The 21,134-nt window shown below is 33.1% G+C and overlaps 1 long non-coding RNA gene across 1 annotated transcript; it reads right to left on the bottom strand.

Annotated features, from left to right (window-relative positions):
• Positions 1-1,948: 1,948 nt before the first annotated feature.
• LOC113230281 lies at positions 1,949-20,945 on the bottom strand. Its single transcript, XR_003310477.1, has 3 exons — positions 20,724-20,945; positions 19,504-19,564; positions 1,949-2,184 (listed from the first exon to the last, which is right to left on the bottom strand). It is a non-coding gene; the product is annotated as an uncharacterized LOC113230281 (long non-coding RNA).
• Between the last annotated feature and the right edge of the window lie 189 nt (positions 20,946-21,134).

Raw genomic sequence — 21,134 nt, 5'->3', positions numbered from 1 at the left:
TAGGCCAGACAGATATTTCTCCCGGCCCGGGAATCGAACCCGTGACCTTTGCAGGGAAGACCTGCATGATAACCGTTTGGCCACGGAGACAGTTATCGGAAAGTGGGTGAAATCCAATAAACAGGATTCATCCTCTAATTTACCACCCTTGGAGGTAGAATATTTTTTCAAATTTAAATAGAACTACTACTGAGGTACTCCTTTCCAACAAAAAAAGAATCGTCGAAATCTGTTCAGAAATTTTATTTTATTTTATTTTATATCAATTTTTGTTTAGAAATGTCAAAGTGATCGCGTAACATACACAAAAAAAAACCAGACGAATTGAGAACCACCTCCTTTTTTGAAAGTCTCCTCTCCTTTACTGTAAGTCAGAAGAAAAATGAATTTAAATATGAAGTAAGCATAATCTTAAGATAGATTTATAGAAAAGCTAATTCAAAAAATATAAACATAGAGTTTATATTACAGTACTTATTAAGATTTGTTTGAGGTACGACGCACACTTGACGTACACCCCTCTAAAAATAGTATAAGCGGTAAGGTAATGTTATTTTCGACTCGTACGTTGTCCGTTTATTTTTTCTAAAATTAATGGTCCTGTTGGAGAGTTAATTCCAGACTTCCCATATTATTTATATAAGCTATGATACTACTGAATCTTGAATAATTAACGTAGAGCGAAATTTAAAAAATTAAGAGGCGTCATCTTTTCGTTATAACACGAAACAAGACTTAAGCTAGAGAGTTGCTGCGGTTTACTGAGCAATAACGCTACATAGCTAGTTAGTTCACATCTGTCCGTCACAGATGGCGCCACGTTACTATAATTTATCCTCTGTGATGTAATGCTCCTTGTGAGTATAGCGTTCTGTGAATGGTTCTATCTGTGCCCACGTGCAATGGGTTTTGCTCAACATAGATGGCGCTACATTCAACTACTCGCTTTTTCTTAGTTGTGTTTTTGTTCATATTTTTTTCTTTTGTTCTTTGAACAAAAAGAAATAGTTCAATGTTGTTTATATAGGTATATCAACGTAATAAATTAGCTACAATATAAGATAAATGGTGTTTTTATCACTACGCAATGACATTAAACAATTCCTGACGCTTTTATTTCTTTGCATAGCTTCTTTTCACTTTGTTTTCCAATATTTATAGGTAAGTAATTGCCTATGTAAAGTTACATAAATTATCAACACGTTTACTGTAACCGTTGGACTTTGTTGGCACGTCTATAAGTCACGGTCGGCCATTTCAATCACCCGCAACTATCATTGTACTGATACCAACAAATTGTAGGTACGTAATAAATAGCTCTAATTTGGAGAATCTATTAACTACGTTCTAAAAAAGTAAAATTGGCTTATTGTTGATATTGCAGTATAATTGTGAATTAATTTATAATAATATGTAAATTTAATACTGTTTGTAGAGGGTAAACAGCAGGTCAAGCTACTGACTTTAATTCCACTTTATTATTATATCAACGATTCGATGATCAAAGTATCAAACTTGATGTGTTCGTGGTGTGATTAACGTGATAAGTAAGATACGAGTATATTCAAAACGTTACTTTTCAAATTACAAAGTAAGCAACAATTTCCAAAAGGAATGTGGGAAAATTGTTGTATTACGCACCGTACAACGGGAAGGAAAACAAGAAATTAAAATCAAAAATATTTAATTTATAAATATAATATATACATATACTTATCATTTACAAATAACTATTTACAATTTCAATAAAATAAATCATTAAATTCACAAACAATCCGTTTCGATTGACTCCTTATCATTATAAAGGCACTTAAGTATGTATTATGCGCTACATTAATCCTTGTAATTAGTTGGGCTTCTTCAGATATACTCAAATGGTATATAACAGAGTCGTCTAACGACTAGAAGAGGCAACTGAGGCAGACAGATGACGAAAAATATTGCAAAAGGGCTAAAGAGTATACACGCTCCCAACCAGGCCATTATGAACCACGTGGGCACAAATGCTATTTGTTCCAACAACATTATCAAATCACACAATATTATACTTATTATTTAGTGCACTAGAACGTGTTACTAATGTCATAACTGCACTAACAATAAATGTAACACTTATAACCATCATAGCGTGAAGTTCACTCAAGTTGCTAAAGCTGTTCGGTTGTGTTCAATTAAGAACGCCACCTGAAACAAAAAGAAAATAATGCTTTACGAAATGAATGAATTACAAAACTAGAGTTGGTACTAAATTGTGGATTAGCAAATAGTTCTAAATTTCAATAATATCAAAATATAAATTGTGTTGCTACAATAACAGCAGTGACTACAAAATGTTCTGGCACTTTTTGTTTTATAATTACTCCATTTAATATTTCTATTCAAATCTATTTATTTATTTACTATAAGGACAACAATCAAATTACATTGATACAAATTAAATATGATATAACAAAGTTCTGTACTAGATTGTAACCCTACTTATGTTGACATATCAATCTATAGTAACAAGAAAGAACTACTGTTAAATTTGCTGTGAATTTACTTATTTACTTAATACTAAAGCGTCAAGGGAATGGGTGAAAATCTATACAAGTGCAAGTTGCTTTACTACTCGTCTAAATACTCTGGATATTGGATCAAAAATGTCCAAATCGACGTTTTTCATAGATATTTCGTTGTAAAGCCGCACACCGCATAACAAAAATAAGCCAAAACTTATATTCGTTATTCTATTATTGCTTTTCTGCGGTTGTCCCCACATTAAATGTACATTTCCTAGCTTGTTTCATAAAACTTTTTAAATTACATTTCGTTTGGTTTTGTGAACTCATTAGCACCATAAACAAGTAATTCACTACAGTAGTGTGGGTAGTAAGTAATTTGAGAAAAAATCTTCTGGTACAAGGGAGGTGTCCTGGTTTCAGTGGACTGAAAAGTAATGAGACTTATTACCGATTGTCTTGGGGTATCAAAATTTCAAATCAACCACCGCAATAAAGTAGGCTGTTTGTCAATTTTCCATCAGATACATTTTCGAGAGTGTGTACGAGGACTTTATAATTTAGTTCCAGCCTTACTGTTCACACTTATTGACAAAAAGTCACACTCCACCCTTATGACATAGACATCACCTAGTAGCACGAGATAATTTGCTCCCTCCTTCCTAATGTTCCCAAAAACTTCAATTTAGGGCTATTAAGGCTGGAACGAATACATAATAAAATGCATTAACTAAAAAAAGGAAATATTACGTGTTATAAACGTATTGATTGAAGTCGTTGCATTACGACACGTACGATGTTTTAATTAATTACACATATATTCAAGTGACTTGTGTTCGCTTTGTCCGGCGTTACATTACTTTGTTACATAATCGTACTTTATTAATAGACTTTGATAAATATGATCTAACGTTCTGTTAACAGTGATATTCGCTAATAAACTTAATCAAATACATCAATTACCTGTTCACGAATGTCTATAATACGTCATAGAATGAAACTGCAAAATTGCCAATTGTGGGTATACCTACGTCGTATCTTTTATCAATTTAAAAATTTAAAACCGAAAACAGGAAAGTATGCAAAAATTACCATTTGTCATAAACATAATAGGCTTCAGTTGTACATGCAAAATTGTTTTGTAGTGTCAACATTTACAGTTTACCTAAACCTCTTAGCTGTTTTGCTCTGAGTTTTTCGGAATTGATGTGCGAAATTGTATTGAAATTTATCATGAGCTTTTCGGTGAAAGAAAATGACGTGAAGAAACCTGCACACATCTGCAAAGCAATTTAATTATGTGTGTCAAGTTCCCCATCCGCGCTGGACCCGCGTGGGAACTACAACCTACAACCTTTCTTTGTGAGAGGATGCCTGTGACCATCAATGGGACCATACATAGGCTAACTATTTATTTATTTTTTATACCCTTTTATAATAATGTCTCAATACTCAACGGAACTTTATCCATGTTTGTTTGGAAACTTCGAGAAATATATAATAATACTTAAATTCAAGAACTATATAATCCGCTATCAATATAAACATAATTTTGTTATATGACTTATTTCAATACATTTCTTTTTAAATTACAAGATAACATTATCAGTAGTTGTTACCCGATAACCAATAGAGTATATTCGAATATGTACTTATATTTTGAAACGTGTCACGAATTGCATTGATAGCCTTGTATGAATTTTATAAATAAAATATTGCGTATTTCAAATTTTATGAAGTTTATAAAATAATTCTCAGATTATGTTATTTTCTTTAATAATTGGTTTAACGTTAGTAAGTTCATATAGTCATCGTTTAACCCATCGCTTTTCTAGACGTAGAAAATGAATCCACTCAATGTACGTAATACGTAACTTACAATTGTCAAAATTAAAAACAGGTCAAGGTGACGTCAAGTTAGGTTAAATTTCCAAATTGAGATGATAGTTTGTCTCAATTAACGTCACGATGGTACGTGATAAAAATATCGCAACCATCATAACACTAATTTAGACAATTGAAACTTTTAGCAAACAATTACAATATACATATATTTATACAAAAGAATGTTTAACTTTCCATAAATTATGAAAATTTATATCTAAAGAATGTCTAAAGTCATAAAACAAAAATATATTTGTACTTTATCAGAAAATTAAAATTCGTAAATCGTCAATCGTATATAATCATACAAATTTGCGGTTTTTACATTTGAATGTTACCAATACACATTCAAGTATTTGTTATCCATGAATAGAGAAACTATTACTAACAACAGTTTAAAACAATCTTGTAAGGAAAAAAACCTTTACAAGTACTCCAAACGATGTATACGAATTAAATCGATTTTTAAACGACTTAAAAAAAAGGAGGAAGTGCTCAATTCGACTGTATATTTTATTTGTTTGTTACGCGATAACTTGTAAATATTTTGATGTTAGATGTAGTTAGATTTTAATGATTTTTTCTGTTGGAAAGAGGGTACATACCTCAGTATTTAAATGGGGCCACATTTAAGTTTGAAGAAAATATTATTCCTCCAATGGTGGCAAACTAGGGGATGAATGACTTTTGAGGTCGGCTTTTTTAGCACTCTGTACTGATATTATTATTTTTTTAATTTTCATAATATCAAGTGACGGGACGAACAAGTCGTGCATCTGTTGGTAAGCTAGGCATGCCTGTCCATAACAGTTGCACTCAGAACTTTAAATCGCAAATATCTGAGGAGCACCGCCACTGCGCCCGTCACTCTGTGACATTAGATGACAAGTCCTATGTGCCTGTAATTTCACTATCACCATTCTATAATGAAATTGCAATTTAAAGGTTACTATACCAACAAAAACAAAATATAAGCTCCTATTAAACAGTGTTTCGAATATTTGACACTAAGATCTATCTTCAATCTATCCATTATAGTCGAGGATGCGGGTCAGTATCTCTACCAGCAGTTTACTTCGTCTACAATCGTGCAACTTCGCAAAATATTTACATAAAACATTTTATCTCTTCTTGTGACAGGTATCCGATTGTCAAATATTTAACACGGTCGTTAGTGACTATCGATATAGTAAAGTCATGGTATAATTACTAATATTAATAATCTCCATTTTCCTAACAGGATATTTATCAGTGCGCGTCAAAAGTTGTTAGATAGCATCCATTTTAGTGAAAACATTATTTTAACCCAGACACGGTATCTACATAAAAATAAATTATGAATATCTAATGTTATCATTCAATAGAAGAGTTCTTGTCAGATAAAGAGCTATAAGGAATATGGATAAATGTTCTGTCTGTCACGAACCACATACTTCTAATATAACGTACATATTTAGCAATTTAGTGATAATGCATATTTCAATTTCTATTATAGTAGTTAATAGAGTTTTTATTAAAGTATAAAATTGTTATAGAGTTTATATAAAATTAATAATTAGATTGCAATACCAATAACAAGATCCATGTTTATATGAGATATCATTCTCTGTACACATGAATAAATAAATAAATTTAATTAATTAGGGGAGGTGCTACAATCGTGTTATTTTTAAGAGTTCGTTCAAAGAAGTAACGTGAGCATTACTGCGTTTCGGTTTTGAAGGCTAAGGATACTGGTGAAATTACAGACACATGGGAACTGAATGGGACTGCAACAGTCCTGGATAGGCGTGTCGCTTGCCACCAGGCGCACGACTTGTTCGTCCCGTAGCTTGATATCATAAAAAAAGAAAAGATCCTTTACATGCTACCAAGGGGTTTTGATTGTGATAATCCTTTGACATTTGCGTACAGTTTATTCATATACTCGTATTTTATAACATTACACATCACTTTCCGTATTTTCCGTGACGTTTTCCACGGTTGATTTGACAGTTATTCGATTACAACATAAATTGCATCTATATACACCTATATAGTAAACTAATTTTATGTACTTGCTGCTTAGTTACCGAAAACTTCACTCCTGACTGATATGCAAGCAGGCTACTGTGTAACATTACTAATTAATATGTTGTTGAATACTGAGTAAATACATCAACTAGCTGTTGTTAAATTTGTAACTTTGCAATGAAATAATTCAAAATAATAGTGATATGTTATATTAATCTATATAGGGTTCAATAAAATAATTTAATATGAGACATAAGTTGACAAGTCCTATGCGGCTGTAATTTCACCATCACCCTTACCCTTCAAAACCAGAACGCAATAATGCACACATTACTGCTTGGTGGCAAAAATAGGTAAAGTGGCAGTACTTCCCTGGATGAATTCTTTCACAAGGAGCTCTACCTCTGCTACAAATATATTTTAAAAGCAAGCTCGTTAATATAAATTCATATTACAAAATAAGTAATTATGTGTTGCATATATAATGGAATAGTTTGACTATGAATTTGTCGGTCTATACAATAGAATTGAAACAAAAAATGCTAAGTATGCAATGTACCCATGTTATCTACTAATGCATTTCTGCCATCTCGCTGGATTTTAATGTTTCAGGTTAAGAACGGGAATCCACAAAATCTCGGATTTTGTGGATTCCCAAATCATTTGAAATGGAAATCATTTTCAATTGCTCCATGGGAGCTGTTTTCCTCCTCCATTGAACCTGATAAAAAGTGACGATGAGGTCCATGGAGCATGCACACCTAAATAATGCATATTCACTTTCGCCTTGAAAGGGCCCAATTTGTAACATTCAGGGAACGAGCCTGCAGACAGGGAATTCTACTCCAAAGGTGTTCATGTCTTCCTATGATCTAAATTATAGAAGAAATGTAGAAGAGATACAGTAAAGTGAGTATGAAGGATGACGAAGAGCTCTAATCCGCTGCTCCAACAAGGTGATTTCTTGGGCAAGTATTGGTGTAGAAGCAACGGGGAAAGTGAGTCGTCTAGTGGCACTCTGTAGTTGTTTCTTTGCGTGCCTCGTCATCGACGTTTTCATATTTTCACAACAGCGGTAAGACGCCATAGTTGTTTCAGATCTAAGGAAGCTATGATGGATTATTCTACAACTGGATCACTAAACATTTATCAATAATCTTCTGTTAGTAAATTTCATTTTTGGACACTATTTGGGTTTGTCGTCAATATTCTACCATTATCTTCTTTGCAATTATCATAAAAATCCATTTTTAGCACAAGTAACGATACAGTTTAAAATTCCTTCACCTCCGTGTAGATGCATTAAGACAGTACAAGTTTCAACACTCGTTGTCCGTTGAAGTACGTTGAATTCGTGTGGTACCCATTTTCCTAGTATTTTTGTTTTATCGATTTGGGTCACATTTGGTCAACACTATAGGTATGATTACATTAAACCATACTGCTAATTCCACCGTAAATTACAATGGATCGACTCCAATAATAACTCTCAATTCATCAATATTTGCCATAATCGTTTACGAGATTCATTTGCCATGTCAAAAACTTACAGTACGTTCGTTATTTGTATCCGCTTCATACACGTTGTTTGTGTTTGGAGTCGTATATGCTGCGATAATGGTACATTGGTTCTCATAATTAAAAATTACACAAATGTTTGCAGTATCCATGTTTCATTTTCAAGCAAATAACCAAAACGTAAACAAACACATAACTCCGAAATTTTACATTTGGAAAAAGTTTCTGTTTCGACGATGTCGGTGGCCTATTCCCGTTCCATTCACTAAAATTCCCGGTACAACCAATTTGGGAAATTAGCTTTTCTAATTTGGTCCGGGTGTTCTCAGAGTGAGTTCCGTTGCTCTGCTCATCATAGTACAAGGAAAAAAGGAGGTAATTGATGTGGTCCTCAGACACGTTATAATCTACCAGATGTAGGAGAACAGCAGTTGTTGGCAACCCTAACAATAATTGAAGCCTAGCTTTAGGTTGAGTAAAATAGAGGGCTCGGTCCACATAAATTTATTAGAACAGGAAAAAAAATGCCCAAGACTAAATCAAGAATAAATATTTTATAGATTTCTCATAGATGGCGCTACGATCAAAAAGTCGTTGAAAAACCAAATACAAAGACACGACGCAAGCACATAGAAAAATTCGTGAGGTCCACTGGTTCGTTCCGTAGCTTAGTTGGCTTAGTTGGTATAGCGTCTGGCACGGTAAGCTAGAAGACGTTGGTTCGAATCCGGCCGGATCGAAGGAATTTTTTCTGAGTGTTCTATCTTTGTATTAATAATTATAACAAACTAGTTTAAGTTAATTTTGTAGGAGGTTCTATGCGAAAATCTCTTTGCCTTTCATTAATTTTATTGTGATGTTGTAAATACCGACATTATTTTAAGTTTATGCGTTATTTATCCATTGATTACACTAATTGTCGTATAAACATTAAAGTTATTTTTTTCATTATCTTGAAGTGACCTACCCCCTTAGTGTTTACAGTCTGATATCATAGTGTGAGGCCAAAGAATGAATACGCACGTCGGTATATGATAGGTATGGAAGTTCTTTTTTTTATAAGTAAATAAATACGCATTTGGCCTCCATCCCACCTGATGGAAACCGACGATGAGGACGAAGACGTAGCATGCACACTTACATAGTGCCTATTCACCCTCGCCTAGAAAATGCCCCAGTTCCACTTGAGAAATAATTCCACTCCTTTTGGATTATTTACAAAAGATTGTGTCGTTTTTGTGACACCCGTCTCTTAACCTGATGATAAAGTATAATGATAAAACTATAAATATTAATATTACTCTTTTGGGCAAGCTACATATTTTATAGCTATATACAAATATAACCATACATTTTACATTAAATTATATCGTACGGTTTGTTAGAAAAATAAGTCTTTAACAATAACATTTAAATTAAATTTTTAAAAACCCTCAATAACAGTGTACTCCAAAATCTCAATAAAACTTAGTAAAGCTAACAACTCGTCGAGACCAATTTAATGAGCGCAAATATGATAGTTCTACTTTAAGGGCGCTTTCCCATTATGTCGTAACGTTTTATTTATCATTGGACGACTGTCGCGTCTAGCCTGTTACCACTAGATCATGACGACAATGTATCGGTTCACGTCAGCCGCCTTGTCGTTTGCACGACATAATCGTTTGAAGTTGCGCTTATCAATTGTCACATTTTTATCGCGTCGTTTTATTTATCGTCTGACGACTGACATTCTAGCCCTTCGTTGTAACGACAGTCTCTCGTCGGAACGACAGAAAAGTCGTGAACGACAGTTAATCGTGTTGTACTATATGTTAACAACTTCATTTAAATATGCAAACCACGACATTTTAAACTGCACGACTATCTGTCGTCACGACACAATGAAAACGTATTGTATGTATTGCAGTATCAAATCAGGGTTACCATATTATTGTAGTGTCAAGAAATTTCCAAAGTATAACGAACTTCAAGTCGATCGGAGAAGTGAAAGGAAAATAAAATAATATGAATTTATGGCTAAGATCCCAACATTAAAAAGAGCTGATGATCTTTAAGCTAGTTTATAAAACATAGCTAAGAACGTCCTGATTAAATTAGCTTTTTAATTAAACAAAAACCATTTTAAGTGATCTCAAAGTGGTTTTTGTCCATCCGTTTGGGATTCCAAAGTTTGGGATACTTCAAAGGATTCCAATTCATAGTTCCCCTTTTTCTACAATGAAGGTAAAAAACAAAAGGTGAAAATTATAATGTCAGTACAGAGTACTAAAAAACCGATCTCAAAAGTCATTCAACCCCTAGTTTGCCACCCTTAGAGATGGAATATTTCCTTCAAATTTAATTAGGATCACTACTGAGGTACCCTTTTTCCAACAAAAAAAGAATCATCAAAACCGGTTCACAAATCTAGTTAGGCTTAGTTAGTCTAGAGTTATCGCGTAACATACATACAAAAAAAAAAAGAATTGAGAACCTCTTCCTTTTTTTGAAGTCCATTAAAAAGTAACAAAATATACTACAGCAACAGCTGGCATTTCGTGTCAAAGACGTGAAGTGATAATCATAATCAATCCGGAGTATTTAGAGCATAACTGTTGATTTAAACTATACTAACCGTTACAGCAAGAGTCAAATTTTCGCAATTAATTTCCTTTTTTTAACCAAACCTATTCTGCCGCCTTTACCGTAAATAACGTAACCGGCACTTTTGGCGAAATTTAGTTATTAACATATCTGGAATCTACTACGCCATCTAATCAGTTTTTTATGTTATTTTGTTTGTTTTATTGTTAGGGAAAATCTAAAAAATTTTTTAAAGAAACAAAAAATTTTAAGTGCCACTATCTGAAAGTTAACCAAAACGCAAATGCATTATTTATGACAAGAAGGGCGGTATTACGTGCCATCACCACTCCATGGAGTAAAATACTTTAATAAAGAAAAGCGATGGTTGAAATTTACACTAACTGGGAAAAGACCTGATCTTTAAACAGCTAAGAACTATCCCGAATAAACCAGCCTTCAAATAAAGAAACCGCCGCGAGGTCAGTCCATATCCGTTTGGAAGCTACGGTGCCACTGACAGACATGCAGGACACATACATAGAAAGGTCTCAAACTTACAATTCCCCTCTTTTTCTGTCCGTTGTTAATTATCTATCCCTCTTTTTGCGTCGGGGATTAAAAATATACTTATTTGCAATTGAATGTAGTAAGTCATACAAAACAAAACAAAACTTTCTAAATAAACATTTGTGTATTTTTTCAAACAACACCTTATACAATTCCAAAGTGAGTTAACTATTATTTATGTACGGAAATCGGTTAAGGAACATTAAGGATATTGTGCCATTTAAAAGAAATGTATTTGAATACTTATGCTCTATAGATGAATATTTAAATCCTATTAAGTAATTTGACTTTTTAAATTAATAGTTTTAATAGCTAAAGAGAAACATATGTTCCCCAGTGTCAGGGGTGACAAACTTTTTGATGAACTGTCATAATGGAATATTGTCATATTCGAACAAACACTTTCTATCATATATATTTTTTATACCTATACATATATACTTTTAAGAAATTAAGTTGAATTTGTTCAAATAATGTTTTTCATTGTAATCGTAATAATTAATAATTTTGGTAATACATAATTTTGTTAATTAAAGTAATAATTTTGAAAAAAAATTGCGTAATAAATTTATTTTGGACAAAACATTGTTTTTCTAATATGACGATGCTTAAAAAGTACTTAAGTTACCTAATGTGTTGATTTGCAAACGAGTGGTTAAAAATGTGCCTTTATTTATGCTTTGTACTAAAAAAATTGTAACAGGTTCACTTTTCTTTAATTTGTCACCCCTGACCTTAACATGTATGTTCCTCTTGCCCTAAAATTAATGTTTCCCTTTTTTTTGTTACGTTATTTCAATGGTTTTAAGATAAAATTCGATTGAAATAGTTTTAAATATATATTATATTTATATGACATACGATGACAGTTCCTCTTACCCCATTTTTTGGGGGAAAAGAAACGTTAACCCAACCAGAACGTTTTTGTCAGATGCATCGTAAGTATTAATTTTAGCGTAACGATTGTTAAAACATGGAAAGCTGTTAAACCAGGGCAAGATGAGAGTATCTCGAAATTCTTATAAGACATTATTTATTCCTCCTAGAGCTCATAACATTTGTCTTGAAAGAAAATATGTTCCTCTTACCCCATCTGACCTTATAAATATATTATATATAAGACTAAAAACTAATTTAGATTTAGATGCGAAAAATAGTTTCAGTTCCTGTGTGTAAGAATCGCAAAAACTTAAGAACTGGATAAGTTAATTAACTGGGTACTAATTCTAAATATTCTTAACTTAGTAAGAAACTTACCAAAGTAAGGCACCTCGATAGTTAGTGATTGAAAGCAATCATTGCCATTCCACTGACACTCTATTGACTAAACTGCCATTGCAACTAGATTTTAGCAGAATAACAATTATTGTCATAATTGCAACATAATCTCAATGGAATTATAATTACCGGTGGTGGTGGTGTTGGTAGTTCCAAGAAAATAGCAGAATTAGGGCCATGAAATGTTGTATGTTTACACTTAATTACTTTAAATTAAAGTAAAACTTTAGACGACTATTGTTTATTTTTCATTGATGAATGAGGTTATGATACCATTATTCATTTGAACGCGGACGAAGTTCGTAAATCTTAAGTGTAGTTACTTTTAAAAATTACGCAATACAACGTAACGTGACTCGAAGTAAAGCTAATTGTTAAAAAGAGACTGACCTAAAAAAATTGTTATAGGTACTGCTACAATTAGTTAGGCAATAGTAGGTGTAAATATATTTTCAATTAACGACAAGATTTGCAGAGTATTTTGAGGCCATAAATATGTAAATTTTTTTCATTGTAATAATTGACTAGTTTCCAACAAAAGAAATACAATCACATTTGTATTTATTTTCCACAAAGGAAATATTACGAAAAACAAAACTTTCTGTTCAGTTGATGCTAAAGGTTTGCAAAAACCTCCAATGTCCTTCAATTCAAACGAACAGTGTTCTGAGATATAAATAGAAAACAATGTAGCTAAAACATAATTCCATAACAACCTAATTGCCAAAACACAATCTTCAGAAATTATAACTTTTCTTAAACTTGGGTACGTATGGTTGTGTTTGTAGGTGTTAGTTAGTTTTATTTTCGGATATAAAGTCAACACACGTGCGAAATTTGTATAACTAATTAAGTCTTAGCTGAAAATGACTACTTTACTATAATACCTCATTTATCTTTATGAGATAACAATAATTTGGGTATCTAGTAGGCAAGTAACTTTATTTTTTGGTCTCAAAATCATCTTCCGGGTGTCTTCGAAAGATTAACGATGCCCATTATTAACATCTAAACAATATTAAAGATTAGCCTATTAATTAACGCCATCTGATATCGCAATCTTGTTACAATTCTCTAAAATCAAATCGTAAACCGACCGAAACTCAAAGAAACATTAAAGCTGGTGAGTTGAGTCAAACTTTATTAAGATGTAAACAGTGTCAAGAACATCCGATCAAGTTAAATAGTCAATTGATTTTCACCTTGACATTTACCATGTGTGCAACATTTGGAACACGATTTAAAATTACAGAAAAATACAAGACTACTGTTGAATACTGTAACTTTACGAAAATGTGTATATAAATGTAACAACTTAAAATGCGACCTATAAATTGCGTAGAAGCCTTTTTTCTAACATGTTTACGAAGCTAGTTTTCGGTAATACCGATTACGTAATTCTCAAGATAAACGCAAAACCGGTTTTGAATGACATTGACGTGGAGTTCAGCGGTTAGGATTAGCCAACACGAGCTCTTCTTTGTTTTAGTTCGAGAAGCGTGGAAAATGTAAGATCGTATTTAAGAAAAGGTCTTTCGCAGTGTTGCAGAATACTTCGATATCGAAACTGACACTGGCTCACGCCCAGTGGCCGCCATTAAGGAAATAGGAAAAGGAATACTTCGATATACTGCGTTCTGCTAAAAGCTTTTGTTGGTTTCAACATGTTCGATGTAACCGATTATGTTCCGTGAAAAAAGGATTATGGAATATAAAAATGAAAACGATGAAATTTATTCGAAGAAATTCCACGTTTTAGCTAACATACTCATGATTTTGCAACATGTAATATTAATTACCATATTCTAATTTTATTTCAATTGCTATGTTACTTCGTGGTGTCATCAGTCAATGTACTCATACTATGGGCAACATAGTTTTTTCTTTGTTAGTAGTGTTGTGGTTATGGTATTTTACATTTCGGGTTCTTCTCACGTTTAATGAATTTGCAGTGTTTTATTAGCAGAGATGTAAATAAAATGTATAATAAAATTACTCCACTTTATTTGCCATTCCAAATTTAAACATCTGCTACCGTCTGGTCTAAATATCCGGTGAACGGTGAATAAATACACAAAACTCAAATACATATGCATTAATTAAATGCGATTGGTATTATACTGACCAAAGTTTTACACAACCCAAAGCGTTCACGCATGTCCTTTGATTGTAATCCAGGGGTCACAAACACAACACGTGAGTCGTAAATATCACTGTCACTTTCAGAGCACGAGAGATGGTTTATTGATGTGGTCTAAGTGTGAACTGTGACTTTGCAACATGCAGCGGTGTTGGCGACGGCGGTAGCGCGGTGGATGGCGTGAATGCAACCGAAGGTTTCGACATACCGAGCGGCGAGCTGTGCGCTGGTAGAGGCCTCTCTTTCCCTCACATTGAAGCGCTACTATACCACATGAAACACCAATATACTACCAAGCTAACTCCTCACTTCTGGACAACCTTCAGGCTAACCATTATTGCTAATATAAGTTCATTTTCGTAATCGCTATGGATTCTTTCTTTGTGCCACTATATAGTGGTGCATTTACTATTGCTTATACTTTGTACTCGTGAATTTGTTTCGAGTAGAGCGCCCTTATAAAAATGCATCTTAATATGCGGTTTTGATTGAATTTTCGAGTATTCATTCTGATTTATCAACGGTGTTAATAAAAATTATCATGAATACCTGTCTAGAATGTATTTCTGTTGGTGGTTAAATGCTAAAAACGACCGAATCAAGTTAAATTATGGTTTCATATTAAATTTTAAATTTATGGGAGAAGTTTTACATTATTACGCCATACCCTTAATAATATCGGTAATGGCTGTTAATGCCTCGCTAATATTTTAATTTCGTGTGTGTGCGCGCGCGCGTGTGTATTCGTTAGGGTGTGTGTGTGTATGTGTAAGTGCGTCAATGTCAGGAACTCTGTCTTTGAAAACAAAGAATCAAAAGGTTTTCTTCTTAATACTAGTACTATTTTAAACCAAACCTCATCGAATATCCTGTCTGAGTCATCAGTGCATGTCCACTGGCAACTACACTGTGTGTGTGTAATTAGTACTATAATAATAATAATATAATAACGCACACACTCAACATAGAACGCACTAGGGAAACCTTGTGTCGCGGGTGCCATGGACGCACACATAGACAACCACAAATTACACCCAAACTCACGAGAGAAATAAATATAGGCCATATACATATTTCTCCCAGCCTGGGAATCGAACCCAGGACCTTTGCATGGCAGTCCGGCGTGGTAACCGTTCGGCCAGGGATGCAGTTGTGTACTATGAATGTAGTACATGCGTATTTTCTTAAGCATCATGACTACACCTGAACAAACCATTCTCCTAGTCGATCAAAAACGACCTGGGAATATTCCTTTCAGGTATAACCTAACTTTTGTACATTATACATATCGCACCCTTAGTAATATAAGGGCACAATCCAAAAAAAGTAGATTTTTGGAAAATCGCGTATTAAGATTCTATATAGGATATGTGTATACTCCTAATCAGTGTCCATCAAAATGTAGATAATACGTGAAGTCATACAAAACCAGACAATATTATTACTATGATCACGTAAATGCCCGTAAAACTGTACGACACAACGAAAATACCATATGTAGATATCATTCGAAATAATTGTTTAATGTAATACGGAACACAATACTGTGATGATGAGACACATTTAATCTTAATTTTTTCATTGTTTTCACGATGTTGATATCGTGTGCTACAGTATTTGGAAACTGTATTAAGTTCGACGGAAAAAGCAGCGCACACATTCAACTTAATTTTATTAGCAGGAGAGCTCCTTTTGAAAGACATAGCCCAGGGAATTATGGCCACCTTAACTATTTCTGACGCCAAGCAGTAGAGTGAGCATTACAGCGTTCCGGTTTTGAAGGGTAAGGGTGCTCGTGAAATTACAGACATATGGGACTTTTCAACTTATGTCTCACAGTGACGGGCGCATTGGCAGTGCCCCTCAGATTTTTGCGAATTTAAAACTCAGAGTGGCACTGCAACTGTTATGGACAGGCGAATCGCTTACCACCAGGCACACGACTTGTTCGTCCTGTGACTTGGTATCATAAATACAAAAACTTAATTCATAAATGGGACTAACTACGCTTTTCTGCTTGAAATAACAATAAATTTGTTATTGTTCAAAGTGGGTTCTTCTTGATAACCGGCAACCATCTTAATCATCGGTATTATTATCTTTGTTTATATAACATCTATAATCGGTTAGTCGGCTGCCACTAGTATCCACCGGTTGAATGTGATAAAATGCAGAAGGTAAGGATAAAACAAGCTTCAAAGTCGATATACAAAAGGAAATTTCAATTGAATTCTTTTTTTCGATTTTTCGAATCTACATTGCGTATGATTATTTTTCACATCAGCCCTTTACAGTCAGCCGTGACCAAAGAACTTGTAAAGGGCCCGGAACGTTGGTTTGTTTGAAAAAAGTAATGCACGCAATTTAGATCTTAAAAAAATCTTTCATTTCCGTTGTCTAATAATAACCTAAACGAAGACCTAAGTACACGGAAGTGACATAGTGAATAATTTTTTGAGGTACTGTTTTTAATATATAATAGGGCTGACATGTTCAATAACGATCATAGCCCCTAAATAAACAAATATTAAAAAAATGTTATGTATATTATGTTTAAGTTTAATGAAAGTTTATTCGTATATGTTGCGATAAAAATGACAAAGACACTACAACAAAATACCATTTTAGCAAAAATACCCCTATGGTATACAACTAAAATACAGACACAGACCGGAGTTAAAAATTAAGACATCATTCGCACATCGATATACTTAGTAACATCTACTACGTTTATTTTTCTATATCTGTTTAATTGTAAACAAAAAGCATGTATGTATTGATCTTGTATTTCGCTAAAACAGAGAATTTGTTGTGTCTTTTCCTTATTTCTGAGTAAACTGTTAAATTGTGCGTATATATACGTACTTATAATAGTAGTATAATATTTTTTTATGATACTTAGTGACAAGTCGAACAAATCGTGAGGCTGGTGTCAAGCGACACGCCTGTCCATAGCAGTTGCAGTACCACTTACAGTTATAAATCGCAAAGATCTGTGGGAGACTGCCACTGCGCTTGTCACTCTCATACATCAATTGACAAGTCTAATGTGCCTGTAATTTCACCAAAACAAATACAAACGTACAACAAATTTTATAGCTATTTTATAATTGCTGTAATTTTGAAATTGAACTATTTTCTAATATTGAATGTAAAAAAATAGGTTGTGATAAAGTAATTAGGTCCGTTACGGTTTATAAGACGTTGTAATATCTTGACTCATTTTGCTTTCTAACTTTTTTGTCGTGAACATGACTACAAGGCATTCTGATAATAGTAGTTTTCAATACATACCAAACACTTTCGGATTAATTTTGAATTGCTACTAAGACTGCATTTGCCCATGTCATTGTGTAAGTAATGTAAGTTCGTGTGTGGATTTTTATACTTACAAATACAATTTATCTGTGTTTGTATTTTAAAGTGTGTATCTACTACATGTAAATGGGTATTTCGCGTTAATATCCAATCAAACGACAAATCCACAATGTATGCATGTAAATACAATGACGAAATGCAAACAATACGTAAAGTGAAATCTATCATTTCAAATTGATTAGCAATTTTCTACCAATGCCTGCAATACGCTTCATATTTCGATAATATTAATGACGATAAACAGATTATAGGTATTTTGTACAGTGACATCAAAACAAAGAAGCTTCAGTCAAGTGACGTCACTTCTTTAGACGCATCGTCAATGTTTTATACAACTTTTTATTGACCAAGCGCTGGGCTATTTTTGGAGAAGGATAAAGATTCGTTGATCTTGAACTTTGTTTCTGAACGTCTTTATGTTTGCAGTCTTTATATGTCTTGTGTTGTGGTTTTTATAAATCACATTTGGTAAGGATCTAGAATTATTTATAATACAGCTTTATAAGAGAATTTTCATAGGTGACAGATTTTGTTTTTTTTTTGTTTTGTTCAAAGCTGTTTCACTGTGTTCCGGGTTAAGAGAGTCAGCGTAAATACATACACGGGAGATTAGTCTCCTAATCCTATATCCGTCAACATATTAACGATATAAATAGTAACGATTTCTATAGTTTGGTAAATATTTAGGTATTCGTTTACCTTTTTCATCGTCTTGACCGTCTAACTCTTAACTAAAAAAAATATACAATAAAATATCGCCTGACATAAAAAAAGAAGCATATGATAACTTATTCTTTAAAAATTAAAGAAAATATTTAACGAATAAAAGCTACTATAAAATTGAAGAGTACATAAATAAATAAATATATAAATAATGTAAAAATATTTCAACAATTACACTCCAAATGAACTCGATGAATCAAATTATAAATACTTAATAATTTATTGATGATGAGTTTATATACATGTAATTTCTGACAAATTCATAATATTAATTAGTATATTCTCTCGACCTTCTCCATGACGTTTTTTGCTTTAGTTTTAGAATTTATTTTGACATCAATTTTTATATTTTAACATCTTTTGTTTACGCCTCTCAACTCCTATTCTAAAAGTTTTACTTTTTATGTTGTTTCATTAATTTTCTTATATTGTATTCAATATATTGACTTGAAGTGCCCTATTCTGGGTCATGTACTACATTCTAGTCATAATGTAACACATTTGTAACACCTGTCTATGTACATTGTGACAATAAATAAATACAAAATACAAAAACTATAAAAATAAGATGGAGAGCTTTGACAAAACTAACGTTCTTAACCCGTTCATAAATAGTAACGGTCTTTAAATATCAGAATACGGGGACCGCGTTTAGCTATCTAGGTCTCAAAAAACCAACTACGAGCAGTGCTATTTCCTAGTGTTTTCTGTGTGCTTTCTGCTTCTCTATAGAGAATTATCAACAACGTAGAGACACATTGATTTACTTTAAATATTTTATACCGAATCAATATCTATAAGCATTACGACGCAAACAAGTTAGTGACAATTATGCGTGTGGTACAATCCTTGAATGGGTTAAATAGTAAGAAGAAAGAACTTAAGCTCAAAAATTTCAATGAGATTAGTATATATTCATATATATAAACTTACATCATCCATAAGTATTCCTCGTTTTTGCTGGGCTGCCTTCGTAGAGCGTCGTATTGAGTGCCTGGGAATAAGAGCATTGTACAAATACGATTACAAATCTGGAATAAAAACAGTTTGCAACTTCGCCAGGTGATAATAACGCACACACTTATAGTCCCACACTAGGGAAACCCTTTATTGCAGATGCCATGGACACACATATATACAACCACAAATTACATCCAAACTCTGGAGAGACGTAAATGTTGGCCATACAAATGTTTCCCCCGACCCGAGGTTCGAACTCGGAACTTCTGCGTTTCAGACCAGCATGGTAATCTATCGTGTACGCGAGCAGCAGCAGTACATACTTTTTGATATAGTTTATTGTATTCTTGCACGTATTCTTTTGATTTTCCTTTTTTTATTAATTTTTTTAATAGTATTCCTTTTAACGTTTTGTTTTACTTCTTAAATTATCTGTAAACTACATTTCTTACAATTCCAAAGGATTTTCAATGTCTTACCCATTTTCCCCGTCTATTTAAAATCCACAAGGTAAAAGTCGCGCTATCAGACCGCGTTATATCACGTAAATTATGTTTTGTATTCGAAGTAGGATGTTTGAACAACTCTACCAATTGTTTAAATTCAAACACAGCGTTTAAAACGTAAGTGTAGTCTGATTTTAATTATGTATTTAACTTTTGAGTTTGAATTTGACGAAATACTACAGGATCTGTGTCCGACTCAGTGCTAACCACTTTTTGAACAGGTTTACATTCTCTACTGTACAGACGGTCACCTTGGTGGAACTGACTATTATTATGTTTGTATACAAACGCGTAACTTATATTTGATTGATTTTGAAGTGTTTAGATTTTATACTGCTTTGACAATAAAGAATACCTAATATATTTTACATATCTTAATTAATTAGTGGGAATGCTTCCACTTAATAAAGCATTGCAAATATTGCATCGATATGATTTAAAAAGTACTATTTACAGTTTATAAATACTTTTCACTTCTATTTGTTCAAAATATTCATCAGACACGTGGTTTATTGCATTTCCATGTTTGAACACTTATACATACAAAATAAATAAAAGTATGACAGAAACGAAATAATTTTGCATTGCTTTCATAATTATGTAAAAAATATAATAACTTAAAATGTCATACTTTAAACTAGACACGGAATTTCAACTAATAATTATTGTAAACAAATTTTGACTTACTATTGTTTTGAGACCCTGTGGATGTAACACTGGTCTCACTTTCGGTGCGCTTCCTCTGGTTAAAAAATAAATTCCACGGGTTGTAGCTTACGTACTGGGACGAATTTTGATTTTTATCATGGTTCTTATTGGCAGAATCCATTATTTTTCAACAAATATGTTAAAACATTAATTCCTTTTATTTATTTTTACTTAAAATGTGGCGTACGCCTCTCGCCGGGTGGCAAAACAAATAATTATGACAGCACTACCGCAAGCGCCGAAGTAACCTAAACAGATACGATTCGTGGACGCACGAACGGTCGCGAGTCGCCACGGACTTACCCGAACCCATAATATTTACATTTTGTAGACTTTGATCTCGGAACAAAGAAGATGGAACAACAACTGTCATTGCCATAACGAGCCCTG

This window comes from Hyposmocoma kahamanoa, unplaced genomic scaffold (assembly GCF_003589595.1).
Source record: "Hyposmocoma kahamanoa isolate Upper Pololo Valley unplaced genomic scaffold, ASM358959v1 63, whole genome shotgun sequence".
Taxonomy (NCBI): domain Eukaryota; kingdom Metazoa; phylum Arthropoda; class Insecta; order Lepidoptera; family Cosmopterigidae; genus Hyposmocoma; species Hyposmocoma kahamanoa.
The sequence above is the reverse complement of the archived record's forward strand: the minus strand, read 5'-3'. Positions and strand labels throughout refer to the sequence as shown.